We start from the raw sequence: 11,624 nt of genomic DNA on the forward strand, positions 1-11,624 counted from the left end.
TACTAAAAATAAATATTAAAAAAAAAGAAAAAGCGGGCTGGAGAGATGGCTCAGTGGTTAAGAGCACCTGACTACTCTTCCAGAGATCCTGAGTTCAATTCCCAGCAACCACATGGTGGCTCACAACCATCTGTAAAGAGATCCGATGCTGTCTTCCGGTTTATCTGAAGACAGCTACAGTGTACTTATATATAATAAAATGAATAAATCTTTAAAAATAATTTAAAAATAAAAAGAAAAGAAAAAGCAGTTGTCAGCTTGCCTTAATAGTCCATTTTATGTATTTTTGTTTTTAAAAACAGATAAAAAGGTGGGTCGGATATTAGCAATGTTCAGAGGTAGCAAGACCAAGTGAAAATGTAGTCATTGAAATAACCCAAAATGTTAACTGCTAGAGTTGTCTTAGTCTCAATCTCTCATCATTCCTAATTCTGTGTGTGTGGTGGAGGGGGGGGGGGATCATGCTTTTTAAACAGTAAGTGTGCACTTACTGTTGTCCCCTATCCTGCATAGGCTCTCTAATAACACAAATATCATTGACAGAAATAATAACTAATGTTTATTTGGTGTCCATTAGGTGACAGGGTCTGCACAGTCTTACACACTTCACCCCTAGTTTTACAGTAATCCCGAATGGTATGTGCTATTTAGTCAGTGTTACAGTTGAAGGTTCTAAGATGCTGTCTAGCACTCCATTGGTCTGGGACTCAGAGCTGGAATCTGTTTCCCTCAATCTTGAATGCTAAGTGTTGTGTTGTTTACTGCTTATTCTGTCTCGAGGAGGCTTGCCATCCTAGGAGTAATAAAGTGATATTTGTTACACAAAACTTTACTCTAAATATCTAAAGAGGCATTGAGCATATATTCTTATGCCAGCATGAATTTAAACATCTCTCGACAGCAAAAATATGACACAAACATTTAGTAAAGAAAAAAAATCCTTGCATGTTGCAGGCCGCCACCACAGCAGCAGGGGGTGGGGCGTGTTCATGTAACATGTACCCTAGCCTCAGTGACATACCTTAAAAAAAAAGACATTTGAGGACAAAGGACGCATCTAATGCTGACTTCTTGTGAAAGTACATGTGGTTAATCAACCAGATAGGCATACAATTTCATTCTGTAAAGTTTTATAAAGGAAATCAAACTAAGTACTGCCTGGGAGTTAGTGCTGTGCAGAGCACTCAGGCTTCTCCATGATTCTGCTTTCTTCTCAGCACCTCACAACCAACAGCTGCCGCCATTACACCAAGTCACTCAAAGGAGTTTCCTTTGAGATTTCAAGATACCTCAGAAAAGACCTTGGTAGACATTTTAACATTACTTTATTTTCAAGGTACAGGTATCTAAATGCAGTGAAACAATTATGAAACTCACCAAAGTAGATTAACATTGCTGTTACCGAGTTGCAGCTATACAGGGCCCAACCTCCTTATCACTTTATGGCGATGGAGGACTTTTATTATTCTTGTAAAATATACATAATATGAAAGCTATCATTTTTATCTAAGTTGATTAAGTTGATACTTGATTGGCATGAAGGACATTCACTGTATTGTGGGATTATGATTCCCATGCATCACAATTCTTTTATCATTTCATACTGAAATTCTATATTCAATAAATACCAGCTCTTCACTTCTCCCTCTCACAGCCCTTGGCAACCACCATGCTGCTTTCTAGTGCTTCCAATTTGCTGTCTCTAGGCTCCTTGTACAAATAACATCATATAGTATTTCTCTCTTGGCAACTGGGTTATTTCTTTTTGTGTAAATCCCTTGGGGCATCTATGTTCTGGTATGTGCCACAGCTTTTACTCTGAATTATGTTCCATTTGTATATAGTGTTTTCATATAGTGTTTGCATGCATTTCTTGAACAATTGTTGACCTCATTTTTGAAGATGGGTCTCTCACTTGAGATCAATAATTTAGGCTAAGCTGTCTTGACAATGAATCCCAGGCACCAGCTCACCAAAGCTGGGTTTACTGGCAGAACATCATATGTCTGACTGGTATTTTGCAGTTTTGTCATATGCATGTGTGTGACTGTCTTTGTTCCTAAAACCAGCTTGGATCTAAAGCTTTCAAAAATGTCTTAATACTTATTATACAGAATAATGGGATTATAGGGTTTTCATGCATTATGTAATGTATTTTGACAATATTCCCCCTTAATTTTTCTTGGGATTGCATTGAATCTGTAGATTGATTTTGGAAGTATGGCCATCCCATGAGCATGCAAGGTCTTTCCATCTTCTAGTGTCCTCTTTAATTTTATTCAGTATCTATAAAGTTTTCATTATAGAGGTCTTTCACATCATTGGTCAGGTTTAATTCAAGAGATTTTTACGTTGTTTTGAATGGGATTATTTCCCAGATTCCTTTCCCAGTACATTTTTACTGGTTGATAAGGCTACTGCTTGACATACATATTATTATGGTGAGATGTGTTTCGTATATTCTGAGTTTCTATGGGATGTTTGACAGGATTGAAATGATTTCTATTCTATCAAAAAACAAAAGATTAGAGAAATTTATAAAATATATTGACATATTGAGCCAGCACTACATCTCTCGAATAAACCAGTTTGACCATGGTAATCTTTTGATTTATTTTTGAATAGTTTGAAGGTATTTTTAAAGAAATTTTGCATATAAATTGCACCATAAATGGTAGAGATTGTTCTGTGTTTATCTGGTTTCAGTATTAGTCTAATAGTAACTTCATAAAGAGTTTGGTAATGTAACCTTCCTTTGCTATTTAATAGCATAGTTTGAGAAGGATTTGTGTTAGTATTTCATTGAAGGTCTGGTAATTTTATTTGGTAAATATTTGACCACAACTACTTCACTTGTACTGCTTTCTACAAAGCTGCTCAATTTTTTTTTCAATTTTATTTTTTTTTTAGTTCTTCACGATTTACTTTTGGTAGGTTATATACATCCAGAAATCTATGTGCTTTATTTTAGAGTTTTCCACTTTATTGGAATAAATGATTTCTAAGATAAGAGCTAATGATTTTTCTGAATTTCATTAATGTATGTAGTAACAACTCTCCTTACCCCTCAAACTATTTACATTGAAGCTTTTCAACTTGATTGTTTTTGTATTTCAGGATTTTATGAATACTATATATCATTTTTATCCCTCCCTGTACCACAGCCAACCTCCTCCCATTTCCTTCCCCAATTTCACATTTTCCTAACCCCCTAAAACTAAACGCCAACCTAACCCTACCCGTCTTGTCCCCAACCTTAACCCACACTGCCCCGCAACGGTTTAACCCTAACCCCTAACTTTCTAGCACTAACTGCACACCCAACCACACTATTCATAACCCCTACCCTTCTAACTCAGCTTGTTTCCAATAGACTCCTGGCATTTACTTTGACCATGTTTTTGAATTGTTAGGTATTTATGCAGATTTCACAAAGACTTTACCACACTGAGCCCATTCATAAGGCTTTTCTCAAGAATGTTATTTTCTGCATTCACAGGGTTTCAGTGAATGGAAGTATGAATACTTTTGTTATAGTGAGAACTATTGAAATGTGCAAAGGCTTCACCATGTTTAGTACATTCATAGTTTCTCTCTAATGTGGTATCTTTTATGCTGTTTGTGTTAATTTGGGTTTTAATGCTGTGAAAAGATACCATGACCAAGGCAACTCTTAGAAAGGACATTTAATGGGGGGAGGGGAGGTATACAGATTCAGAGGTTCAGTCTATTATCAAGGTGGAAGGAATGTCAGTGTCCAAGCAGACATGGTGCTGGAGGAGAGTTCTACATCTTGATCAGAAGGCAGCCAGAAGACTCTTCTGCCCTGGGTAGAGTTTAAGCATGGGGACTCAAAGCCCACCCCACCCCCACAGTGACATACTTCCTCAAAGGCCACATCTACTCCAAAAAGGCCATACCTCCTAACACTGCCACTTGCCATGGGCCAAGTATATTTAAACCACCATACCTTTGAAGATCACAGTAAAGGCTTTACTACATTGGTTACATTCATAGGGTTACTCTTTAGTATGTATGTGTTCTTTTATGTAGTTGGAGGTGGCTTGATTGTGAAAAGGCTTTACCACATTGACTACATTTGTAAGGTTGCTCTCCAGTATGAATTCTTTCATGTTGTCAAAGTTGATCATGAGAGGCAAAGAACTTACTAAATTGCTTACAATCATAAGGTTTCACTCTAGTATGTGTTGCTTTATGTTTTCGGAGACTAGCATTACATACAAAGGCTTTACCACATTCATTACATTCGTAAGGTTTCTCTCCAGTATGAATTCTTTCATGCCTTTTAAGGTCATTCTGACCTACAAAGGCTTTACCACATTGCTTACATTCTTAAGGTTTCACTCCAGTATGTACTGCTTTATGTTTTCGGAGACTAGAATCAAATACAAAGGCTTTACCACATTCATTACATTTGTAAAGTTTCTCTCCAGTATGAATTCTTTCATGCTTTTTAAGGTAATTCTGACCTACAAAGGCTTTACCACAGTGCTTACATTTGAAAGGTTTCACTCCAGTATGTATTGCTTTATGTGTTCGGAGACTACTGTTACATGCAAAGGCTTTACCACATTCATTACATTTGTAAGGTTTCTCTCCACTATGTATTACTTTATGTGTTCGGAGACTACCATTCCATACAAAGGCTTTACCACATTCATTACATTTGTAAGGTTTCTCTCCAGTATGTTTTCTTTTATGTTTTTTAAGATCATTCTGACCTACAAAGGCCTTACCACATTCATTACATTTGTAAGGTTTCTCACCAGTATGTGTTCTTTTATGTCTTTTAAGATCACTCTGAACTACAAAGTCTTTACCACATTGATCACATACATAGGGCTTCTCTCCAGTATGTATTCTTTTATGTACTTGGAGATGACTATGAGATGCAAAGGCTTTACCACATTGATCACATTCATAGAGCTTCTCTCCAGTATGTATTCTTTTATGAACTTGGAGATAACTATGAGATGCAAAGGCTTTACCACATTGATTACATTCATAGAGCTTCTCTCCAGTATGTATTCTTTTATGTACTTGGAGATAACTATGAGATGCAAAGGTTTTACCACATTGATTACATTCATAGAGATTCTCTCCAGTATGTATTCTTTTATGTACTTGGAGATAACTATGAGATGTAAAGGCTTTACCACATTGCTCACATTCACAGAGCTTCTCTCCAGTATGTATTCTTTTATGTACTTGGAGATAACTATGAGATGTAAAGGCTTTACCACATTGATCACACTTGTAAGGTTTCTCTCCAGTATGTGTGCTTTTATGTGTTTGGAGATGACTGTTTTGTGAAAAGGCTTTACCACATTGATTGCATTTGTAGGGTTTTTCTCCAGCATGCATCATTTTATGCATTCGAAAATTTTGGTGATGTCCAAAGCCTTTATCACATTCATTACATTTGTAGGGTTTCTCTCCAGTATGAATTCTTTCATGCCTTTTAAGATCATTCTGACCTACAAAGGCTTTACCACATTGATTACATTCATAGGGCTTCTCTCCAGTATGTATTCTTTTATGTACTTGGAGATAACTATGATATGCAAAGGCTTTACCACATTGATCACATTCGTAAGGTTTCTCTCCAGTATGTGTTATTCCATGCGTTTTGAGATGACTGTGTCGTGCAAAGGCTTTACCACACTGATTGCATTTGTAGGATTTTCTTCCAGTATGTATTAGTTTATGCTTTCCAAGATTACAACGACGTTCAAAAGCTTTACCACATTGATTACATTTGTAGGGTTTTTCTCCAGTATGAATCCTTTCAAGAGTTTGAAGCTGAGAATCGTATGTAAAGGCTTTATCACATGGCTTACATTCATAGAGTTTCTCTCCAGTATGTGTGCTCTTATGTCTTTGGAGATGACTATGTTGTGCAAAGGCTTTACCACACTGAGTATTTTCAGAGGGCTTCTCTCCAGTATGACATCTTTCATGCCTGCAAAGATAGATAGTTGGCCCATGGGAAAGCTTTACCACATTCACTAAACTAAAGAATCTTTTTACCTGTGGAAATCAATTTTATAATTTGGTCTAATTGTAAAGAAGAATCACATCTTAAGGTTGTATCACTTTGTTTACACTCATGGTTTCCCATTTACTATGGGTTGGTAAAAGTGTTATTACATGGGTCACATTTGTACCATCCTTTCGCTCTATGAGATTTCTCATATATTTGAAGAGAAATGGAAGAGCTCAGAGCTTTACCACATTGAGTACATTCATATGCTTTCCTTTATTGTGAAATACACTACATTTGCATACCACATCGACCAAGTGAATCAGGACAAACAGAAAGCGATTTCCACAATCCTAGAATCCTTAGGGATTTTCTGCTATGTGACTTTCTGGATATATTCCCAATGGAGTTGGGAAAACAACTAATTATAAACTTGTATCACAACGAGAGAGTCTGCTCAATGTGGACTACTACATATATCTTAATTTTTCTGGGGGTGGGGGGCATTGCTCCTTTCACTATCCTTGTGCTCACATGGCTTGTATCCATTGTGACACAGGATATACCTGTAAAAATATCAAACGAAAGATTTCCACATTGTATTCACACAGTTTGACTTTTTGTTCATCATAGACATATGGTATAAGAATCAAGGTTTCTCTTCAACAACATTCTTGACTCTCATAAACTGTCCCTCTCATTTAAACTTAACAATGTTAGTATATGAGCAATCAGCTTTACTATGATATATTTGCCTATTTGAAAAATAAAATTATCACCTACTCTGTGTGTGTGTGTGTGTGTGTGTGTGTGTGTGTTATGAGACTAAACAGATTGGCAGGTATACAGAGTAGCTGTAATGTGGCTATGATTCAAATGGTAAGATCTGTTAAGGCATTGTGTCTTTGTCTTCTTTCTTAGAGGAATGCCTTGCAAAAAACCAGTCAGACACCTGACATTGAGGTACATGGATTTGTGAGAATTTAATAATCAATACACTTAAAGAAGGGCTTTTTTTTTTACACTGTTGCGTTTGTTTAAAAGTTCCAGGACATACTAATGTGCCTTCAGAGGCATATTCATACCAACTTGCACATGAAAATTACCTTCCATGTCTTCTGAAACTTTGACAATGTTCTTCAATAGTATGGTCTTCCCAATTGTAACCTAAAATACAGTACCAGAAAATGTATGATATATTATTGGAAATTAGGCAACATTTAAGTTACTATCTTCAGTGAACCTGACCTTTTCACCTCATTCTTCTTTATTCTCAATTGAAGTTACAGAAAAGCAACAGTAACAAAGGAACATTTGTTTCCTTATTTTAAAAACTGAAAGAAAATTCACTGTCTTACCTATAGCAGTGAGGTTCCTATAGGTCTCCTGCATCACATCTTTGTAAAGACTCTTCTGTGAAGGATCCAGCAAAGCCCATTCTTCTCGAGTGAAGTTCACATGTACATCATCATAGGTCAATGCATCCTGAAACATCCCACACATTTGTACAACAGTAACCATGATACCGATATCACTGTAAATGTATGCTTCTTGTGCTTAACCCACTTATTTCTTGACCCAGATGTTCTAATGTAATTACGAAATCATCTTAGAAGAAAACTGAGTAATAAGGTTCACCTCTGTCATATCTTTGCTCTTTGGGTAGGATATAGCCTTGCAAGAGAAATGCTAATTAATGGAGGGGGGGCGCAGTATTGAGCACACAGAGAAATTGTATGAACAATTATTAACTGCAAAAAAATATCAAGTGAGCATATAGGCTCATGTCTTTAATTCAAGCACTCAGGAGGCAGAGGCAGGTATATCTGAGGTCTATCCAGGACAGCCAGAGGTACATATTAAGACCCTGTCTCCCCTATGAAAAATCAATCAAACAAACAAACAAGAAAGATAGAAAGGACTCAGAGGTTTTTACTAGAGTTCCTACAAAGAATTACATTCACTGCACTTCTGTATTCTTCTTCCATAATCTTGAGGTGTCCCAGTTTTAACTGTAACAGTAATGAGATCTTACTAAAAGGGAATGAATGTTTAAACAGATACAAACAGATAGCTGAAAATACTGGCAATGTAAATGTTGATCCTAAATAAGCAACATAGGACAGGAGCTGGCTCAGCAGTGAAGAGCTCTTGCTGGTCTTAAAAATAATTGGCCTCAATTGCCAGTAGTTAGAAGGGAGCTTCACAACTATTGATTACTCCAAGTTCCGGAATTCTGAAGCCATTTTCTGACTACTATGGGGATTAGGCATACATGATGTGCATATGAATGTCATGAATGATATGTATGAATGTCATGAATACATGCCATCCTGAGAAACAGAACATGCTATCTGTCAAATTTCAAAATTCATAACATGGATGAAGATCAACACAGCAGCATATGCTTGACATGTGCCAAAACCCACAGTCCAACCATCAGCCAATAACATAAAAATGAACAAACAAACAAACAAACAAACAAACAAACAAAGAGAAAGCGGGGCATGTTGGCCCACATTTAATCCTGGCACTCTGGAGCCAGAGGCAGGTGGACCATTTACATCTGAGGCCCCACATTCTAAACAGCTACTTTCAGGACAGCCAGGGCTACATTGAGAAACTTTGTCCTCAAAAACAAAAACAAAATTAAAATTATAAAAAACACCAGGCTTACCCGCGGATCCCGGCCCACAGCAGCTCTCTGCTCCCAAACCCCATGGGAGAGAGACCTCACCACCTGATCAGGTGGGCACTCTTGAGGCTGCAGAGCGGAGGAGACCACCAAAACTGCCCACCCCTGCCCACATCCCTGGCCCAAGAGGAAACTATATAAGGCCTCTGGGTTCCCGTAGGGGAGGGCCCAGGAGCGGCAGGACCCCTGCCGGAGACACCGCCGGAACCTGAAGGAAACAGACCGGATAAACAGTTCTCTGCACCCAAATCCCGTGGGAGGGAGAGCTGGACCTTCAGAGAGGCAGACACGCCTGTGAAACCAGAAGAGATTGCACTCTGTGCACATCCAGACGCCAGAGGAAAACACCAAACGTCATCTGGAACCCTGGTGCACGGAGGCTCCCGGAAAGAGCGGCGCAGATCTTCCCAGTTGCTGCCGCCGCGGAGAAGACTTAGGCAGAACCCCACGAGCAAACTTGAGCCTTGGAACCACAGGTAGGACCAACTTTTCCCCTGCAAGAAACCTGCCTGGTGAACTCAAGACACAGGCCCACAGGAACAGCTGAAGACCTGTAGAGAGGAAAAACTACACGCCCGAAAGCAGAACACTCTGTCCCCATAACTGGCTGAAAGAAAACAGGAAAACAGGTCTACAGCACTCCTGACACACAGGCTTATAGGACAGTCTAGCCACGGTCAGAAATAGCAGAAGAATGTAACACTAGAGATAATCTGATGGCGAGAGGCAAGCACAGGAACCCAAGCAACAGAAACCAAGACTACATGGCATCATCGGAGCCCAATTCTCCCACCAAAGCAAACACGGAATATCCAAACACACCAGAAAAGCAAGATCTAGTTTCACAATCATATTTGATCATGATGCTGGAGGACTTTAAGAAAGACATAAAGAACTCCCTTAGAGAACAAGTAGAAGCCTACAGAGAGGAATCGCAAAAATCCCTGAAAGAATTCCAGGAAAACACAATCAAACAGTTGAAGGAATTAAAAATGGAAATAGAAGCAATCAAGAAAGAACACATGGAAACAACCCTGGACATAGAAAATCAAAAGAAAAGACAAGGAGCTGTAGATAAAAGCTTCACCAACAGAATACAAGAGATGGAAGAGAGAATCTCGGGAGCAGAAGATTCCATAGAAATCATGGACTCAACTGTCAAAGATAATGTAAAGAAGAAAAAGCTACTGGTCCAAAACATACAGGAAATCCAGGACTCAATGAGAAGATCAAACCTAAGGATAATAGGTATAGAAGAGAGTGAAGACTCCCAGCTCAAAGGACCAGTAAATATCTTCAACAAAATCATAGAAGAAAACTTCCCTAACCTAAAAAGAGATACCCATAGGCATACAAGAAGCCTACAGAACTCCAAATAGATTGGACCAGAAAAGAAACACCTACCGTCACATAATTGTCAAAACACCAAATGCACAAAATAAAGAAAGAATATTAAAAGCAGTAAGGGAAAAAGGTCAAGTAACATATAAAGGCAGACCTATCAGAATCACACCAGACTTTTCGCCAGAAACTATGAAGGCCAGAAGATCCTGGACAGATGTCATACAGACCCTAAGAGAACACAAATGCCAGCCCAGGTTACTGTATCCTGCAAAACTCTCAATTAACATAGATGGAGAAACCAAGATATTCCGTGACAAAACCAAATTTACACAATATCTTTCTACAAATCCAGCACTACAAAGGATAATAAATGGTAAAGCCCAACATAAGGAGGCAAGCTATACCCTGGAAGAAGCAAGAAACTAATCGTCTTGGCAACAAAACAAAGAGAAGAAAAGCACACAAACATAACCTCACATCCAAATATGAATATAACAGGAAGCAATAATCACTATTCCTTAATATCTCTCAACATCAATGGCCTCAACTCCCCAATAAAAAGACATAGATTAACAAACTGGATACGCAATGAGGACCCTGCATTCTGCTGCCTACAGGAAACACACCTCAGAGACAAAGACAGACACTACCTCAGAGTGAAAGGCTGGAAAACAACTTTCCAAGCAAATGGTCAGAATAAGCAATCTGGAGTAGCCATTCTAATATCAAATAAAATCACTTTTCAATTAAAAGTCATCAAAAAAGATAAGGAAGGACACTTCATATTCATCAAAGGAAAAATCCACCAAGATGAACTCTCAATCCTCATCTTCGGTTGGTTTATATACAAGTGTGCAATTTCTAGGCTTGAAAGTAAAATGATGCTATCTGGTGCTGGATAGAGGAGCCTTATTTTTTATTATGGCAGCTTGCTATTTTTGTAACATGGTGATTTGGTTGAACACAATAAAGTACAGTAGTAACTGATCTCCCCTTCTTCCTGGATGAGTGAGGAGATGATTAAATGTTGATGTCAGCATCCTTAAGCATATTCCGATGTGCTTCTGCTTCTGTTGAAAAGGATGCTGTGTTTGATTGTGGTCCGAAGCTTTGAAGCACTACTTGGCATCTCCTTCGTTGGAGGTCTCACTGTTTAAACATAACAGATTTGATAGCTTGTTGGTAAGGTGAGGTCCAGCTTGTCTCCACTAGGTCATCTTCATGTGAATCCGGTGGTTATACGGTTTTGTTCTACGGATATTTCATTTTTTTAATAACAGTTTTAGCTGACATTCATGGAGAGAATGAATCCTTAGAACTGTGCCACTAGTGAAAGGAAATCCTGTCTAGAGTATGTTTCTTTACAAAGCTGTGTCACACCATCCTTTGGGCCCTCTGCTGGAAAAGTAGAATCAAGTCTCAAATAATGCCTTTTAAATTGTATCCTCTAGTATTATAGATGTAGGACAGTACTGTATCATACCTCTGTGGATGTAAAATAGCTTGTACCTGCTTTATGATACGTAGTAGTGACCGTGCTTTATAAGAGCTGTCTTTAATGATGTTGCTCAGAATGTTTTC

General features: G+C 38.2%; 1 pseudogene; it reads right to left on the reverse strand.

Moving 5' to 3' along the window:
• Positions 1 to 3,250: 3,250 nt before the first annotated feature.
• On the reverse strand, positions 3,251 to 8,383 carry LOC134478860 (zinc finger protein 431-like; annotated as a pseudogene).
• Positions 8,384 to 11,624: the final 3,241 nt, after the last annotated feature.

This window comes from Rattus norvegicus, chromosome 1, assembly GCF_036323735.1.
Source record: "Rattus norvegicus strain BN/NHsdMcwi chromosome 1, GRCr8, whole genome shotgun sequence".
In the NCBI taxonomy this organism is placed as follows: domain Eukaryota; kingdom Metazoa; phylum Chordata; class Mammalia; order Rodentia; family Muridae; genus Rattus; species Rattus norvegicus.